The sequence below is a fragment of the Nicotiana tabacum genome, chromosome 3, assembly GCF_000715075.1.
Source record: "Nicotiana tabacum cultivar K326 chromosome 3, ASM71507v2, whole genome shotgun sequence".
Classification (NCBI taxonomy): Eukaryota; Viridiplantae; Streptophyta; class Magnoliopsida; order Solanales; family Solanaceae; genus Nicotiana; species Nicotiana tabacum.
The window spans coordinates 88,623,217-88,642,281 of record NC_134082.1 but is presented as its reverse complement, the minus strand read 5'-3'; the positions used below and the strand labels follow the sequence as shown (position 1 = coordinate 88,642,281).

The following is a 19,065-nucleotide window of genomic DNA, read 5'->3' as shown; positions in this document are numbered from 1 at the left end:
TTGGTTTGGTTTCTTTTTAGGGAAAACCGATCCAAACCGAACCATGAACACCCCTACCCGTGTCCCTCTTTTTAATAGTAGTAGTTTTTTGTTTTTTTTTTGCTTTTTGTGGTTAAAAAATTAGTGAGTTGAATATTATGGCTTTTCCATTTTTGTATTTATTTCCTAAAGAGCCTAAAACTTTTTCAACGAATAAAAAAGAATTGGGATGGGAACAAGAAGACTTCCCCCAACTATCAAATTAAACTTAAAGAATTAGAGAATATTTGTCTATTTGCTTCTATGGAACTAATGATGTAATTGCAAGTCTTTATTGTTTTTTTTTTTTGTTGGATTTTTTTATGAGCAGATGTTTCTTGTATTTTTTGATTTGTTTATTCTTATTTGAATTATATTGCTAGAGATATTATTATCAGTTCATTATCATTGATCATGTATTATATTTGGATGAATATTGCACATTTTGATTATTACAATAACAACGATGTCCCAATCCTAACTTCAAAATATATTGGTTCACTTACTAAGAATGTAATTCTTATAATTAAATATTTAACTAAGAGTTAGTATCAACTCTGATCACTAGGGGTGTACATAGGCCGGATTGGTTCGGATTTTCTAATTACCAAACCAAACCAATTGTATCGGGTTATTAAATCTAAAGACCAAACCAAACCAATAAAACTTGGATTTTTCAATCTCGGGATTTTCGGGTTTATTCGGGGGGTTTTTCATAAAGTCTTCATAGCACAAAATATAGAATTTGTGCTTCAAATATTTCTTTAATCCTTGTAAGATAGAACTACATATGGTGTTTTTCAATAAAATAACATAATTATGAGATGAGTCATGTCATTGTACTAAAATATTCAACAATAAAGATAATAAAATCACATAAAATAAGTATCATTAATAAGCCATAATAAAAACAAACATAATTTAAAATTACTAATAAGTGTTAAAATAAGTACGATTAATAAATACTATTATTTACATGACTAAACACTAAAAGAAAAATAAGTTATACATTTTATTTAAACCACAAAAAAACTAAAAGATAGATATCCAACACTATTTCATTCAAAGTATAATTGAAATGAATATCTTTTATTAGCATTAGTATTGATTGGATATTGGTTTAGGATTTATTTGAGTTACTAACATTTATGAACTATAAAACTTATTGGAGCATCTAAAAATTATTAGTCTTGCAGACATGTGATTTTTGACCCTCCCCAAAATTTTATATATTTTAGTATTTAAATACTCAGTTTAGGTCTAATATATTTATTTTGACTCTTTTACATTATTTTAGGAACAAAATTGAAAATTACAAAAATAGTTCCATATTTCTCTAATTAATAGTTTCATATTTAATTTAATTTTAATAGTTTGTTCTCCTTAATTAAGATTAATTAGTATTTTCATAGTATATTTTGTTATCAATATTATTTTTGAAAAAAGAAAAGAATAAATTTTTGGATTAGTTCTTATTGTCATGTCACAAGACCAACATTTTGAGCCTAATTGGGCCAAATCTTAAGCCTAAATTCGGAGCCCACTTCTTCCATACCCAAAAAACTCTTCTTCTTAAAACACCATCAAACCTTCTTCTTTTTCAAGGAGGACTCAACAAGAAAAACCCTAGAAGACAACTTTAGGATCCATGGTTGCCCTTCTTCTTAAACCAAGACAAGCCAAAAAACCCTAACCCTACAAAAGTTACACCAGCCGCCCAAGACCCCTCCTTTCCACAGCACCCTACACCGCTGCCAACCCACTCCGACCAGCCATAAACAGCCACCAAACGACCACCCTGAACGCCGCCAGACCTCCCCTCCATCTCCCAGTGACCGCACCACCCCAACTCCTCTCAAATCTCCCGCAACAAAACCAGTTGCAACGCCGTTTTCCATCACACAAGAGCACTTCAATCCCAACCTTATTTAGATCTCAAACATCCGGCTTCCATTGCTAGTGAGCTTCGTCGGGAACCGGCAGAAACTAACCGGAAAATCCCCCCAAAACCAACTCGAAAACTATCTTTTTCTCATCTCAAAACGGAACTGAAAATCAGTCGAACAACAACCATTGACACCTCGATTTTTTCTCCTTCGTACCAGCTGAAACTCACACAAAAAGGTCACTGTTTATTCAGCTCTGAAATCGTGCATTGAAGCTGTGCTCGAAGTCGAGCTTCGCCGGAAACCGGTTAGCTTGTCATCTTTCATTGAGTCCGTCAATTCTAACTGAGGTTCTGGCTGATTTTGTTGCTGCTCGTAGGGGTTATTCGGCAAAAAGTTCTGCACGTCTACTTTGGTGTTCTTTCTTGTTGAATTTCGGAACCAAAGGTTGTGTATTTGATGTTTCTTTCCATTGTTATACTGAAGAAAATTCTCCTAACATTTTCTTGATTTTGGTTGCCGATTCGAGTTCCCGTCCAAGGTTCGTCACATTTTTGAGTTCAAAGCAGTTGAGCAATCAATTTTCAGCTATATTGAGGTCCATTTCGTTTCTCTTACACAATTATTTGAATATTTTTGAGTAGATTTCTCATTTGAGTTTGTTTGGTGTGCTTTAGGCGCTCTATTTGCTAGTCCGTTATATTCGATTTTCTCATCTTATTCGAAATTAGATTAATGAATACATATGAAGGTTGAGTTGCCTACTGTTTTGTGAATTATTACATGTGAACTTGGATTAGGAAAAACAATGATCAATGGGCCATAAGGGTTGACAGATTAAATTAGCAAAGAGAATGGACTTAGGCTTAATATGAGTTTGATCTTTTAGTTACTTGGGTCGTTAGTGACATGTTTTAGATCCAACAATTTAGGCAACTTTAAGAAATCATTTGTGGTGGGTAAGCAAGCCTTAGGATTTTGTTTGGATTTTGAGGCGAGAGGTCGTTCCTTAGTTAAATATATCCGGAGAATGCCCCGAAGGACTTGTATATATTTTATTCCGGGGAATGCCCCGTAGTACTTGTATTTGGAGGCTAAAAGTAGAGCTTGTAGTATTTTATTTTATTTTTATTTTTCTTTTATTAGGTAGGGACGACCTCAAACCTCGTGTATGTTTATTTTGTTTTTCCGTGTTTATTACCTCAATTCGAATATTTTAAAAGCCAACTTGATCGAGTACGCAACCGTACTAGTTACGGGACTTGGGGAGTGCCTAACACCTTCTCCCCGAGTCAAATGAACCCCCTTACCCGAATCTCTGGTGCAGACTTAGTTTTGGAGTCCAAAGTGTTTTAAAGGAATTTTTTTTTTAAAAAAAAAAACGGTGACCTGGCACACCGAAATCAAAGTTAGGTGAAAACTCTGAGTTACTTCCTTTTGAACACATTTTTTGTCACTTTTAATTAAAACCCTTTTCAAGCTTTTACTAAATCTTTTTTATTAATTTAGGAGGGTTAAGTGAGGTTTGTAAAAAAGGGGCATGATATCTTTGGCGACTCTGCTGGGAATTTGCAGGTTCGAGCTGGTACTTGATTTTGTTGGCTTTTAGGATATTCGGTTGAGGTGTTTGTTTTCTTTATTTGCTTTGTTTAGTTGGTTTGTTTGTCTTATTTCCCATTTTGTTGGTTGTTTGTTTATCGTTTTTCTTAATGTGTTACTACTTTATAAACTGCCATCATTTGCATAACCATGGGTCTTTTTTCTGCAACAAGTCTCGGAGTACGCGTCGCGTGCACGAACTCTTTGTTGAGTCACCCTTAATTTAGGAGGGGGGCCATCGGACGTATGGAGTAGGTGGAAAGCTTGAGCAGCCACTATCGACCATACGCTCCCCCGAATCGCCTTATTAGTGAACCCCAAACTTAGGTTAGCGTTTAGGTCATTCTTATTTGCATCATGTCATCTAGACCTAGTAGGGCTCGGTCCCAGGCACCGTGTCCCTTTGTAGGAAGCCTATCCAAATTTTGTCAAAAATGGGTCTGTGGCCCAAAAAGACATTCAATCATCCCTATATGATACATGTTGCATCTTTGAGGGTAAAATGGTCATTTGGCGGACCAATGATAGTTGAGGGCAAATGAAAAAGAAAAGAGAGTAAAGTATAAAAATGAAGCAAGTAGGGCCCACTCGCATTTTTCTTTCATAGTTTTCCAAAAATCAAAAAAAAATAAAAATGAAAAATCCAAAAAGATTTTACAATTTCCCATTATTTTCCAAAAAATCAAAAAAAAATCCAAAAAGATTTTGCACTTTTCCATTATTTTCCGAAAAAATAAAAAAAATAAAAAATAAAAAAATCCAAAAAGATTTTCCATTTTCCATCATTTTTCAAAAAGAAAAAAATATATATATTGCCAAATTAGTGTCATTTTTTAAGCTTTCTCCCATATCCAATCTTCCCGAACTACGCATACCTGATTCTCGTCTTTTGAGACGTGATACGTAGGCAACCCACATAGGGTCCGGTCTTCCTAGTGAGTCTTAGGTTTTTGGCTTTGCGGGGTCTTAGCTAAATTTTGCATGTCTAGCCACTTTTGGCCATTATTGCAAAATGGGGTCATTTTTGCAAAGCAGTTCAATTACCCATGTCTTATGATCTTGAGTCCACAATTAGGTGTCATCTTACTTTAAGGTCCTTCCTTTTTGAGTTTGCATCTTTAGCCACTTCTGACCATATCGGTCATTTCTGCAAATTAATTTTGGGCCATGATTATTGGGAGTTTGAATCCATATAAGCCTTAGGGAGGTATGTCCATGTCTCTGAGGTCATCTTTGTTGAGTTTGCGCTAATAGCCACATTTTGGCTACGTAGGTCATTATCGTGGCGTCACATGTGTCTTGAGTCACTAACTCTATTTGATCTTATTTTTTCCATTCAGGTATGGAGCAATTTGCTAGAGTTTGAGCATGACAAATACCCAGGACCATTCTAGTCAAGACCATTGCATGCACGAGCTGCTTGAGGAAACTTTTTATTTTTTAGTCTATCTTATGTTGTCTTTTAATTTTTAGTCTTGTACAGTAGTATCGAGTTTGTCAGTCTAGTTAAGATTGTCGAGTCTTTTGTTATAGTACTTCCTGTTTTATATTTGAAAAACCATAAAAATTAGAAATGAAAAATTCAAAAAGATTTTTATTTTAGTTTATTTGTCCATTATTTTTTCAGAACTACGCTGATCTGATTCATGAGGGACATGATACGTAGGCAACCTACATAGGGTTCGATCGAAAAAAAAGAGGAAAAAAAAGAAGAAGAAAAAAGAAAAAAAAGAATGAAGTTGTGGGACGTAAGAAATGACCAGAAAAAAAAAAAGCGATAATCAGAAAGAAAAGAGGGGGAAAGAAATGAAAAACCAAGCGGTGTCAGAAAGGAAGATGAAGAAGGAAATAGGGCAAGAAGAGTGAAATCGGGATGATGCCATATAACCTTCGTACCCTCGAAGTCATTCTAGAACCGTTAACTGTGATTAGGGGGCATTACACGCAATGTGATATTTCTATCTGATATATGCTCTAACGCTAATATGTTAGCTTTGTTTCGCTCCTCTTTGTTACTTTCATTGTTATCATAATAGAGGGTGGCTAGTTTGTGGCACTTTGGCGAGTCATCTGTGCGACACAAGGTCAAAAGAGCAAGGTACCCATGGCTAGAAAATACTTGGACACAAGAGTTGTTGAACCATCGAGGGAGATTGAGAAGTCGGAATCTGAACTAAAAGAGGAGGTACGAAGGCTAAAACATCAGATGGCGGAAATGTATCAGGCCTGGATTAAGGGGCACCATCCACCCTCATTCCCTACCAACTATGCAGAAACCCCTACTTCCATTCCACCACTGTCCCAAGCCCATATGCCAAGTATCATTGATCTTTCCCCACAACACGCACCAGGCTACACCCTTTACCACAATTACCTTGGCACTTCCTCCCAAACTTTCCATGCTCCACCAGCCAAAACAGCCGCATTCCCAGTTCCAAATACCCAATAATATGCCCAGGAACCCATTTTCAAAGTTCCAGATCCTTATTCCTACACTCTTCACTTTGAGCCTCATGTTGAAACTGAGAAACCACCCAAGAACGCTGAGCAAGAGGAGATATTTAGGAAAGTAAAGAGCCTGGAGCAATCATTGAGAAATATACAAGGGTTAGGAAGCCAGGTGAGTGTGGCTTATAAAGATTTATGTTTGTTTCCTGATGTTCAACTACCTGCTATCGCGCCCCCTTTTTCCTAAGAGAAAATTGGATTTATGATATTTGTAAGGACAACTCGTTCCCTTTGGGAACTGGGTTTGAATTTGAAGAGTCGCCACCTAATGATTAGAGTGCATTAGGACACCAAAAAGTTTGATTTGAACAACCAGAGATAGGGTAAGGGCTTGAAATTATTCCAAGGGGAAGGTGTTGCACCCCTCAGAATCTACTAGAGTGGTTCCCGGCCAAACAATTATTGAGAATTTGGGTGCAATTAACATATAAGCAAATAAGGCTCAAAATAAGAGAGGATTTCAATACAGAATGGATTTGAAAGTAAACAAAAATTGAAAGAACAATTAGAAAACCTGATTTTTTAAAATAAAGAGTTAAATTGCTAAAAGAATAAAGAATAAAGGAAAGGGGGTCCTAGGTTTATTAAAAAATATGGATCACCCCACACAATGTCCGGTAATCACTCCTCAATGAGGGGCTACACGTGACATTATCGCGTGGTCATCATATCCATATCTACCCTTCCCACCCCGTTAAGGTATTAAATCACGAATTGGTCTTGATTACTTATTGCATGCTATTACCCGTCACATTCCTATCAGTCCCGGAGGCACTTAGGACTGCTGATCCTAAAATGGAGGGATGTTGGGCTTATTTGAAGTTTCAAAGGTAAAAATTCTAAAGCAACATACAAAACACATATGCATGTTTGGGGAAACATATAAACAAACAGAGGCTCGTGTATACCTCCTCAAAACAAAACACATAAAATAGCATGTCTTGCACGTACTGTTTAGGTCTGATTTAAAAGTATTAAAAGACGAGGCAGATGAGATTGTTGGGACAGTTTTAGTTTATTGCATAACTCAGATAAGAAGTCCGAATCAGGCCTGCCTGCTAGTTGCAATAATTAACAAAAGCAGATTCAATTTTCAATTATTACTATAAGGCTTGCCTAAGTGTTTAGACGGGGTCCTATAGGCATGATGTCTACAGAATCTAAAAGGGTAATGAGACAGTAAAACTTGGAACAAATTATTTGAAATCCTATATGCATACTTGTTAAGCGAGGGACTCAGATTATTAAAAGAGATGCAGAATGTACAAAATTAAATAAATCGGTTATAGATTTTGTAGGTGATAGCATCTACCATTACTGATTTTTATATCTAACATTGAGTGAAGCAAATCAGATTCATTTGGAAACTCCTATAGGCATGTTTTCTAAACGTTTCCGATTTTAGACTCTTATAGATGTGGTGTCGAAATGCAGAAAACCTTGTAGACATGGTATCTATATGTAGTTGAATATGCAGAATTAAAACAGTCATATAGGCATGATTTCTATATGTAGTTGAATATGCAGAATTAGAACAGTCATATAGGCATGGTTTTTATATGTAGTTGAATATGAAGAATTAGGATAGTCCTATAGGCATGGTTTCTATATGTAGTTGAATATGCAGAATTAGGACAGTCCTATAGGCATGGTTTCTATATGTAGATGAATATGCAGAATTAGGACAGTCCTATAGGCATGGTTTCTATATGTAGATGAATATGCAGAATTAGGACAGTCCTATAAGCATGGTTTCTATTTGTAGTTGAATATGCAGAATTAGGACAGTCCTATAGGCATGTTTTCTATATGTAATTGAATATGCAGAATTAGAACAGTCATATAGGCATGATTTCTACTCTTTGCATGCATAGTTACCCACCATTTTTCACTAGTCAGCCCCAAGTGTTTATTACAACTTATTACAAAACAGAATAAATTACATCAGAAAAGAAAAATACAAAGAAAGTACAACCAGAGGAGGCCTGATTCTTGACTTTCTCTCTGAGTTACGAGATAAACCAACTCAAAGACCATTGATCCAAAGCCTTTCTCCAATTTGAGTGTGTTAGAGTTCCCTAAGAGCCTCAATGGGACTCCAGGCAGTGCTCACACCTAAATTGTATTACCAAAATAGGGACAAGTACAGTGTGAAAGTGCCAGCCCTCAAGTGTTCAAGTTCAGAAGGAGCTCATGGGTCCCAAGGCAAGGCTCACAAGAGGGGGGCAGAACTTAAATCTAAGAGAGAGTGCAAGTGAAAAAACAAAGTTTTAAGAACTAAGAAAGTAAAGAAGAGGGAAAGAGGTGCTGGGAAATAGTTACAGAGTTAAGGATTTTACACAAAGGGATTCAGGGATTGAGGATTGCAAAGAGGGGTCAGCTTTGGGCATGCACAACAATAGAAGATGCTGGCATGCCGATAAGCCTACCAGAACACACAATACTAGAGAAACACAGAGGTTATGATCCCAGGGATCAAGTTTGAGTCATAGACAACAATGCTCAATATTGTCATGCCTCAAATAAACCATCAATATCAAACACATTGGGGTAGGGGGATTTATGATACATAATACATTCAGAACATGCAGAAGGAAATTACAGTATGTTAAAATAAATACTGAACTAAACACAAGTAGTAAGTAGACAAGAAGGTAAAAGTATTAGGTAAACGCATTATTGTTGATGCTGAAATCTTAATCAGAACATACCAGTTCAGAGAAGAAAAATATAGTAAAACCAAGTAGCAGGACTTTGAAGACAGGCCACAATACAAGTAACAAGAGAGAATATTTTGACTGTAAGTGATTACAGAACTAAGTGTTCGTGTGTCTTGTGTTAATGAAAGAGCAGAGTATTTATAATTAGAAAACAGGTAGAAAAATAAGGCAAGAATCATAGTTTAGCAGTAATTATGGAACTATGTACTAATTAAAATCAAATCAGTATTAATACTTCCTTTAATTAAGGAGTTAAAATCAAACGGTAATGGGCAGAAAACATTTAAGGAAAGAAATCAAGTAAGCATCATGTGCAGAGTAGACAATTAGGGATAAGTGCATAAAGGTTTAATTAAAGGAAGAATATTTGAATTACTCAGCTAACCAAATAAGGTAAAAAAACACAATAAATTTGCAGAATATGGAGACAATCAGCACGTAGTAATTCAAGGAGTCAGGGATTCGAAATTACTGATTTGGGGAGAATAACAGGGGTTCCCATGAATAAACAAATAAACCAAGTCATAAATAGGAGAATCGAAAGTCTAAGGAAAGTTTTCAAATCAACCCGAGAAACATGAAAATCAGTAAGGCAAAACAAGGAAAGAGTCAATCACTTAAAATATGAATGCAATCAAAATTACACGAGGAAGTTTGAAATCAGTCCAAAATTGAAGGTCATTTCAGAGAAAAATTCAGTATATAAAAGAGTGCATAAACATTAGGCATGCAAGGCTGAATTTAGGACAAAGAGAAGCGTCATGCAATCACAAAGTCAGTAAGTAGTGGACTATCGAAATATGGTAGTCACATAGGTCAATCTTAGTAACTCAGTAACAGAGAAAAGAGAGAGTATCAAATAACATGCAAAGGGGTCAAGTGAAAAGACCCTATAGTAGAGTTCCAATGGTAGCAGGAAGTCAAAATTACATAAAGAAACAGAGGCTATAACAAAAGATTTCGAAATTCAGTCGAGCAATAGATGAAGCAACTTCAGAAACTCGAATAGGTCCAAAGAAATTAGGGTTTTGAAACCAATAGAACTCAGAGCATGACGAACAAGTAAATCGTATAGCAAATAGTTTCAGAACTCGAATGAACCCCAAATTTTAGGGTTTTCACCATCAATCGAGTGTAGAGATGAAAAACAAGTAAATCAGGCAAAAATACTAACAAAACAAATTCAGAAGTCTCAAAAAGGTTAAGGCCTTTAACATGCAAACTCAAGTAGACAAACGACATAAGAAAACACAGTAGAACATGTTAAAAATCAGAGAAAGCTTTGAAAAATAACTTAACAAAACCTAAATTGGAAAAGATAAGGGGTTTTGCAGGCAGAGTTTTGAAAGAAACCTTGAGAAAAGCGTTTAGAAGTTTAGAGTAAACATAGATCTAGAACAGATCTAAAGAAATCAAAAGAACCTCAAAAGTTAGGGTTTCAGAAGAACCCCAGATAGTGAGAAAGGCTTGGAAAATCATCGACCTAAGCAGGAAAAGTCGAGAGTCAGGCTTGAATAGCCATGGTTAAGGTCTGGCCTTTGAACCATAGTACTCGAACACATAGAAGCCAAGAGAGGTGGATATAGGCCTCCAATGGCTTTGGAGGCCATGAATTTGGTCGATTTTAGGGTGGTGATTGAAGGCGGCGGCTAGGGTTTGAGAGGGGATTGAGAGAGAACTGAGAGAGGAGGGAGGTTTGAAGGCGGCTGCAGGTGGGAAATGACTAGGGTTTGGGGGGTATTTGAGAATTAAAAAGGAAAGGTTTAATGGTGGTCGTTGATCATTTTGATCAACGGCTTGGATCGAATAGGTAGGTAGGGGATCCAGGCGGGTTGTTTTAATTGGGTTGTGGGTCGGGTAAGATTAGGATTTGGGCCGGGTAATTGGGTTTAAAATTGGCGTTCAAATCAGACCACAATTAAAGCACACTTAATATTGCCACTTTTCCCTTATTTATTTTACAAAAAATAGTAGAATAATTTCTAAAAATAAATTAAGGTACTAAATGATTAATAATAAATAATTATTAAATTAAAAATATTGGACCTAATTGTTTATAGATATAAACGTAATTAATTCTAAAAGAGGCTAATATTGCAATTTAGCTTTAAAAATACTAAATAAATTTTTAAAAATATGCAAAACATTAAATTAGATATATCTTAGTATAAATATGAGAGCCCAATAAGTGAATCACCCAAAACAATAATTTTGGGAATAATTATTGGGTTTTTTCTGAATAAAATAGGCAATAAATTGATTTTAAAATATCTAAAAATTAAGAAAAAATAATAAAACATTTGAATATGCTTACATATGCATATACATGATATTTTGAAGGTATTGTGCATATGAAAAATATACAGGAAAAAATTGGGTATCAACAGTTGCCCCTCTTTACCTGGGAAGGATGAAAGAGTTGTCGGGTAAAGATATGATGGCCAATTTTGACCAAACGAAATGGTTCGAGGAGACTTAGGCCATACTCTGGCTTCTGAGATGCCTACATATCCCTGGTCTTACAGGAATCAGGCCGTATGTAGTTCAGGATCCGTCGGCGGAGTATGCCGATGGAGAATTTTCAAGAACGGACGCAATGTTGAGGATGAGGTGAATAGTTAAAGTCTGATAGGGCTGCGGGAATTGGAACGGGATTGCTCATGCCGAGATGGTCGTTGGTCGCCTATTCACCTACAAATAAGCAATACGATCATATATTGTGTGTAAATTTAAACATGATGCACATTCACGTCGGACCATGAATGTTGTCTTTGGACAGTTAGGATGTCGTCATTAGATCATGATGTCCTGGGCCATGAAGCGTATAATAAAGGATTCGCATGCTATGAAATGAATATCTCGGGCTATGAGAATGATGTCTCTGAAGCATGATGCCTTTGAATAATGATATGCAAAAGATTAAAAGGGGTCCTTAGGCCATGACATGGTGTTCTCGGGCTATGAAAATGGTGCCTCTGAACAATGACGCCTTCGGATAATTTGGTGATCTTTCAGCCCATGAGATGCAGTATTTGGCGATCTTTTAGCCTATGCAATGGAGAAGGTGGCGATCTTTCAGCCATGCAAATGTAAATAAGGTGGTGATCTTTCGGCCATGCAAATATAGAGGCAGCGATCTTTCAGCCATGCAAATGTAGAGGTGGCGATCTTTCAGCCATGCAAATGTAGAAGGAGGTATAGCTTAACCTTGGAAGGCGGAATGACAGTCTTATGTGCAATGCAATAATGTAGATGGAGGTAGACCTTAACCTCGGAAGGCAAAATAGTAACCTTATGCAATGCAGAAATGTAGATGGAGGTAGAGCTTAACCTCGGAAGGCAGAATAGTAGCCTTATGCAATGCAGAAATGCAGATGGAGACAGAGCTTAGTCTCGGAAGGTAGAATGGTAGCCTTATGCAATGCAGAAATGTAGATGGAGATAGAGCTTACTCTCGGAAGGCAGAATGGTAGCCTTATGCAATTCAAGAATGAATATGGAGGTAGAGCTTAACCTCAGAAGGCAGAATGGTAGCCTTATGCAATGCAAGAATACAGATGGAGGCAGAGCTTAACCTCAGAAGGAAGAATAGTGGCCTTATGCAATGCAGAAATGCCGATGGAGGTAGAGCTTAACCTCGAAAGGCAGAATGGTAGCCTTATGCAAGAAATAGAAGGGCAAATGGTGATAGATTTTTCTTAGCTGATAGCAGATTGCAGTATCGTGACTGTTGGGGACGTCGTGGAATGCCACTAGTGCGTGTGGGTAGCAAATGTTGGTAAGTGTAACAGTTCTGAGAGTTGTATTAATGAACAATATTTGTCTCATGAGTGTATAATATGTCAGATGCTTTCACGATCCAAGTGCCTGCATCCAAAGGAAAATCGTGAGTTTTGTAAAGGGGAGGTTAGTTCGTATCCCCGCTGGCTCGGCTCTGATCTGGTGATACTGTATGTATCATCGGGGTAGCATTGCTAAACAAAGCAATTTCAGTAACAAACATGCATGATTTAGTAAAAGCATAACATAAATACATAATTAAGAATAGTTTTCTTTAGATGAACCAACGACTGCGACGTGGTTCAAGACATTGCAACCCTTCTTGCTACGGAATTTTGAGGGTCCTCCTCAAAATTCTTCCCCAGTTTACTGGGTTGCTATTTCTGACTGCTGCTAGTGATAATTGGCTGAAATCGACTTCGGAATTTTGAGGGTCCTCCTCAAAATTCTGTCCCAGTTTCCAATCGCAGGGGGAAATGAAAATTTTATTGAATTGTGACCGTACCCATAGGGCTGCCTAAGTATCCTCTCTTAAACGGGAATTAGTTTAGGCGTAGTTCAATTTACATCATATGAGGAAACATAAAGATTACACATAGTAACGCTTGACCGCATCTGAATTGATCGGCTTTAGCCAGACTTCTCCGTCCATTTCGGCAAGTATGAGGGCTCCTCCTGTCGGAACCCGGTGAACCATGTATGGACCCTGCCAGTTGGGAGAAGATTTCCCTTGGCTTCATCTTGATACAATATTTTTTTCTTTAATACCAATTGCCCTAGTGTGAATTGTCTCGGCTTGACTCTTTTGTTGAAGGCTCTGGACATTCTGTTCTGATAAAGTTGACCATGGCAAACTGCATTCATTTTTTTCCCATCTATAAAGGATAGTTTCTCATAACGATTTTTCACCCATTTTGCGTCGTCGAGCTCAGCTTCTTGTATGATCCTTAGGGAAGAAATTTCTACCTCAACGGGAATGACTGCCTTTGTATCATAAACCAGCATATAGGGGGTTGCCCCCTGTTGATGTACGGACTGTGGTGCTATACCCCAATAAAGCAAATGATAGCTTCTCGTGCCACTGCTTATGCTTCTCTATCAGTTTCCTTAGTATCTTCTTGATATTCTTGTTGGAGGCTTCTACGGCTCCATTCATCTGAGGTCTGTAGGCTGTGGAATTCTTATGTTTGATCTTGAAGGTTTCACATATAGCTTTTATCAAGTCACTATTGAGGTTGGAACCATTATCAGTAATGATTGATTCTGGGATCCCAAATCGGCAAACGATGCGGTCGCGGACAAAGTCTGCCACGACTTTCTTAGTCATTGCTCTATAAGATACTGCTTTGACCTATTTGGTGAAATAGTCGATTGCTACTAGGATAAACCTGTGCCCGTTGGAGGTGGCAGGATCGATTGGTCCAATAACATCCATTCCCCAGACGGCGAAAGGCCATGGTGAGCTCGTTGCATTAAGCTCATTTGGAGGTACCTTTATCATGTCTGCATGTATCTTGCAGTGGTGTCATTTCCGGACATACTGGATGCAGTCCATCTCCATAGTCATCCAAAAGTAACTAGCTTAGAGTATCTTCTTTGCTAAGAAAAAACAGTTCATATGCGGACCGCAGGTCCCAGCGTGAATTTCCTCTAGTAGCCTGGATGCTTCCTTTGCATCGACACACCTTAGTAACCCCAAATTAGGAGTCCTCCTATACAAGATTCCTCCATTGTGAAGAAATTGTTGGACAACCTCCGAAGTGTGTGTTTTTTAGTAGGATTTGCAAGCTCCAGGTATTCTCCTTTTGCTAAATATTCCTTGATATCATGAAACCAAGGCTTTCCGTATGCTTCTTCTTCAACATGGTCACAATAAGCTGGATGATCATGGATCTTTACTGGAATGGGATCAATGAATTTCTTGTTTGGATGTTGTATCATGGATGATAGGGTAGCCAATGCATCGACGAACTCATTCTGGATTCTGGGAACATGTTGGAATTCCGTCTTTGTGAACCTCTTCCTCAATTTCTGTACATGATGCAGATATGGGAGTATCTTGGAGTTCTTGGTTGCCCATTCTTCCCAGACCTGATGTATAAGCAGGTCTGAATCTCCAATCAATAGCAACTCTTGAATATTTATGTCAATAGCCATCTTGAGCCCTAAGATGCAGGCTTCATACTCGGCCATATTGTTGGTGCACGGGAACCTGAGTTTGGCAGACACCGGATAATACTGATCGGTTTCTGATACCAAGACTTCTCTTATTCCAACTCCTTTGAAGTTTGTTGGTCCGTCGAAAAACATTCTCCAACCATCATAGGATTCTGCAATGTCTTCTCCTATGAATGATACCTATTCGTCAGGAAAATACGTTTTTAACGGTTCGTATTCTCCATCCACGGGATTTTTAGCAAGGTGATCTACTAGTGCTTGTCCCTTGATCTCTTTATGCGTCACGTGGACAATGTCTAATTCACTCAATAGGAATTGCCACTTGGCTAGCTTGCCAATGGGCATGGGCTTCTGAAAAAAGTACTTCAAATGATCCATCCTTAATATGAGATATGTAGTACAGGCACAGAAGTAGTGCCTCAGCTTCTGAGCTACCCAAGTCAAAGCATAGCAGGTGCATTCTAATAGAGAATACCGGTCCTCGTATAGGGTGAACTTCTTACTGAGGTAATAAATGGCCTGCTCCTTCCTCCCTGTTTCATCATGCTGCCCCAGGACGCAACCAAAAGCTCCATCCAATACTGCAAGGTAGAGTAATAGAGGTCTACCTGGCTCGGGCGGGACCAAAACTGGTGGTGTTGACAAGTATTCCTTGATTCTGTCGAAAGCTTTTTGGCAGTCATCAGTCCATTTGGTAGTGGCATCCTTCTTCAACATCCTAAAGATTGGCTCACAGATAACTGTAGATTGTACTATGAACCGGCTGATGTAGTTGAGTCTCCCCAAGAAACTTATCACGTCATTCCTGTTCTTTGGCGGTGGCAATTCTTGAATAGCTTTTACCTTTGATGGATCCAGTTCTATTCCTCGGCGACTCACAATAAACCCAAGTAGTTTTCCAGCAGAAACCCCAAATGCACACTTTGCGGGATTCAGTTTTAAGTTGTACCTTCAAAGTCTATTGAAGAACTTCTTCAAATCCTCCATGTGATTAGTGGTCTTCTTGGACTTGATAATAATATCATCTATGTGCACCTCAATCTCCTTGTGTATCATATCATAGAGGATAGTAGTCATGGCCCTCATGTAGGTGGACCCTGTATTCTTTAGCCCGAACGGCATCATCTTGTAACAATACATTCCCCACGGTGTAATGAAAATCGTTTTCTCAACATCTTCTTCATCCATCCAGATCTAATGATACCCAGTGAAACAATCTACAAATGACTGCAACTTATGCTTGGCACAATTGTCAATCAGGATATGTATGTTCGGCAAGGGGAAGTCGTCCTTTGGACTGGCCCGGTTGAGATCCCGGTAGTCGATACAGATCCTGACCTTCCCATTCTTCTTTGGTACTGGCACGATATTGGCTAACCATGTCGGATATTCTACTACCTTGAGAACCTTAGCTTGACCTGCTTAGTGACTTCTTCCTTGATTTTTAGACTCATATCAGGCTTGAACTTTCTAAGTTTTTACTTTACTAGTGAACATGTTGGATGGGTTAGCAGTGTATGAGCCACAATAGACGTACTCAGTCCCGTCATGTCATCATATGACCAAGCGAATATATCCTTATACTCTCTTAGAAATTCTGTGTATTCCTTCTTTTCTGATGGTGATAAGTGGACATTGATTCGTGTTTCTTTGACGTTTTCTACATCTCCCAGGTTAACAATCTCGGTCTCGTCTAGGTTGGACTTAGGTCTGTTCTCAAAGTTCTCAACTTCCTTAAGAATCTCTTCTGGTGTGTCATCTTCCTCTAAATCTATGTCTGTTTGTTGCGTTGTCTCGTTGCATGTCACTGTCATTGGTTCATCAAGATAAGTAATAGTAATGTTGTATAAGTAAAGTAATGAGAGAAAACAATAGTAATAAGTGTTGATTTATAAGAAAAGTCAAAATGCTTTGATAAATTGCCTAATTTTTTTGAACATTGGAGATCTCATTGGAGGAATTGAAAACATGCGAGAGAAAAATAACAATCTTTCAGTAAATCAAAATAGTGCTTGTTTTAGCCTTGTTACCCCGAGGCTCGTCGGGCTCTAGTTGTCCTGATGGTCCAGTTATTGAGGCGTGCTCCTCTGCTTATAGCCTGTATGGAAGGGATTTCCTCCCCCTCCTCCTTGAGAATGACACAATAGTCTATATCACTGTCTTCTAGGAACAAATTCTTCACCGATGCCTGTGCTTCCTCTTCTTCTGACCCATAGATGATATCGGCCGGTTGGAAGGTCTATTCCAAGTGTGGTATTGGCTGCTCCAGTGGATAGTAAGGACCGAGCCATGGTGGCGACTAGTTGTTGAACTCTTCCCAAGTGTACTCATATCCCAGACCAAAAGTAGTGCCATGCTTTTTGAGCTTTATGGGTTTAGCAATTCCTTGGAGGTTTTTACCGAGCCCTTTGCCAGGTTCGTATCCACTCCAATTTTGTATATTTTCGATCGTGTTATCCCACCATTTGTCTTTGTCAACATCATTCACCCGTTCGATGTGATGGTAAGTCTCTCCTCCTAGCTTCTTTCTCCCCTTGATTGATGGAATGGTCTGGCGACTGTATATGGGGTTGCTACCGTCACCGTGAATGATCACTTCATGGTGATTAAATTCAAACTTTATTGCCTGATGCAATGTTGATGCTACAGCTCTAGCAGCATGAATCCATGGCCGTCCCATCAGCAGATTGTCAGATGCCGACACGTCTATCACCTAGAAATCAGCATCGAACCAAGTTGGCCCCATTTGCAAACACAGACTAATCTCCCCAATGGTGGACTTTTGGGACCCGTCGAAAGCTTTCACGTTGATGGATCCATCCTTTATCTCGTGCAATCCCTTGCCCAATTTCTCGAGTGTTACTAGTGGACAATGTTGAGACTAGAACCCCCGTTGATCAAGATCCTGGTGATAAAGTAGTCTTCACGTTGCACAGTGATGTGCAATGCCTTGTTGTGACCCAACCCTTCAGGTGGTAGCTCATCCTCATGAAAAGTAGTTTTGTGACTTTCCAATACCTGTCCGACCATCTTAGCCATTTCTTGGCCAGTAATGTTGCTTGGCATGTATGCTTCACTTAGCACCCTCAACAGAGCATTCTTGTGTGCCTCAGAATTTTGTAGCAAAGCAAGTATGGAGATTTGCGCCGGTGTTTTGTTCAACTGGTCGATGACCGAGTATTCCTTGGCCTGTATCTTTTTCCAAAGATCGTCTGGACCCGTCTCAGTGATGGGAGACTGATTGGAGGTCTGCTTGCTTGACTCAGCTAGGTGTTTTGGGGTATAGACCCTACTAGTCTCATCATACCATGTGCGGCAACAGTTTCCACGAACCTAACCTTGCCTTTCCTCATTGCCACAGATGTATAGTCCCATGGTATAGCCTTTGTGTGGAATGGCGTCATGGTCGACATCGCCACTGGGATTGGCGTGGCTATCTTTACTCCGAATGGAGCATGAGACTTGGGTGGAAAAACTGCAACTTTGAATGGCGTAGGTGCATTCGCTGGAGACACGAACTCGACCTCAATTGGCGACGGTATCTTTGTAGATGACGTTGTTTCAAACTCCAGTGGCATGGACATATTTACCTCAGTGTTCCCCGAGGGCTGAATCTAGACCATGATCGGATTAAGAGTAACTATTGGCTTCTTTGGGTCATCACCTTCTGTGATCAACCCGATAGACCCCTCGGGATCCCAATCATCCTCTATTTCAATCATGTGAATGCCTCCACCCTTATGGTCTGGCAGAGCGTTGTTGCGAACATTCGGAGCGGGTTCCTTTGCCACAATAATTTTGTTGTCAATCAGAGCCTGGATCTTGTCTTTCAGAGAATGACATTTGTCGATGGTGTGTCCTTTCATGTCAGAATGGTATGTGTGAGCACGTGATTTTGTCCCTACAAGAACTACTCCCAAAAAAATTCAAAATAAAATAGTTGTATGTTGCTTGTGATTTATTTGTATTTGTCTGTGTATGTTTATTCTATTTTTACTACTGAAAAATACAAAAAATATATGTGTTGCATTTGCATTTAAAATTTAGGATTAATTAACCAGTGATTTGATTTAGGAAAATGAAAATCATAAAAAAATATGTATTTTGCATATTTAGCATTTAATGTTGAATTGTGTGATTTTATTGTTAATGGGCATTTAATTGTATGTGATAAATGTTATTAAAAGATAATTAGTTTTTAATAAGTTAATTTGGTTTATAAATTAGCTTTAGATTTTAGGTCTTTAATTTTTAGTTTAGAAAAAAGAAAAAAAGAAACAAATGAATAAATGGAGAGAAATTCGGATTTGGTACAAAATGACACAGGCCCAAACCAAATAACCCCTTATCCAACCCAAAAAACCCACCGACCCGGT

The 19,065-nt window shown here is 38.4% G+C and overlaps 1 long non-coding RNA gene across 1 annotated transcript; it reads left to right on the top strand.

Annotated features, from left to right (window-relative positions):
• The first annotated feature begins 1,555 nt into the window (after positions 1 to 1,555).
• LOC142179463 (uncharacterized) lies at positions 1,556 to 5,105 on the top strand. The gene is made up of 2 exons (XR_012707643.1): positions 1,556 to 2,502; positions 4,844 to 5,105. It is a non-coding gene; the product is annotated as an uncharacterized LOC142179463 (long non-coding RNA).
• The last annotated feature ends 13,960 nt before the right edge of the window (positions 5,106 to 19,065 follow it).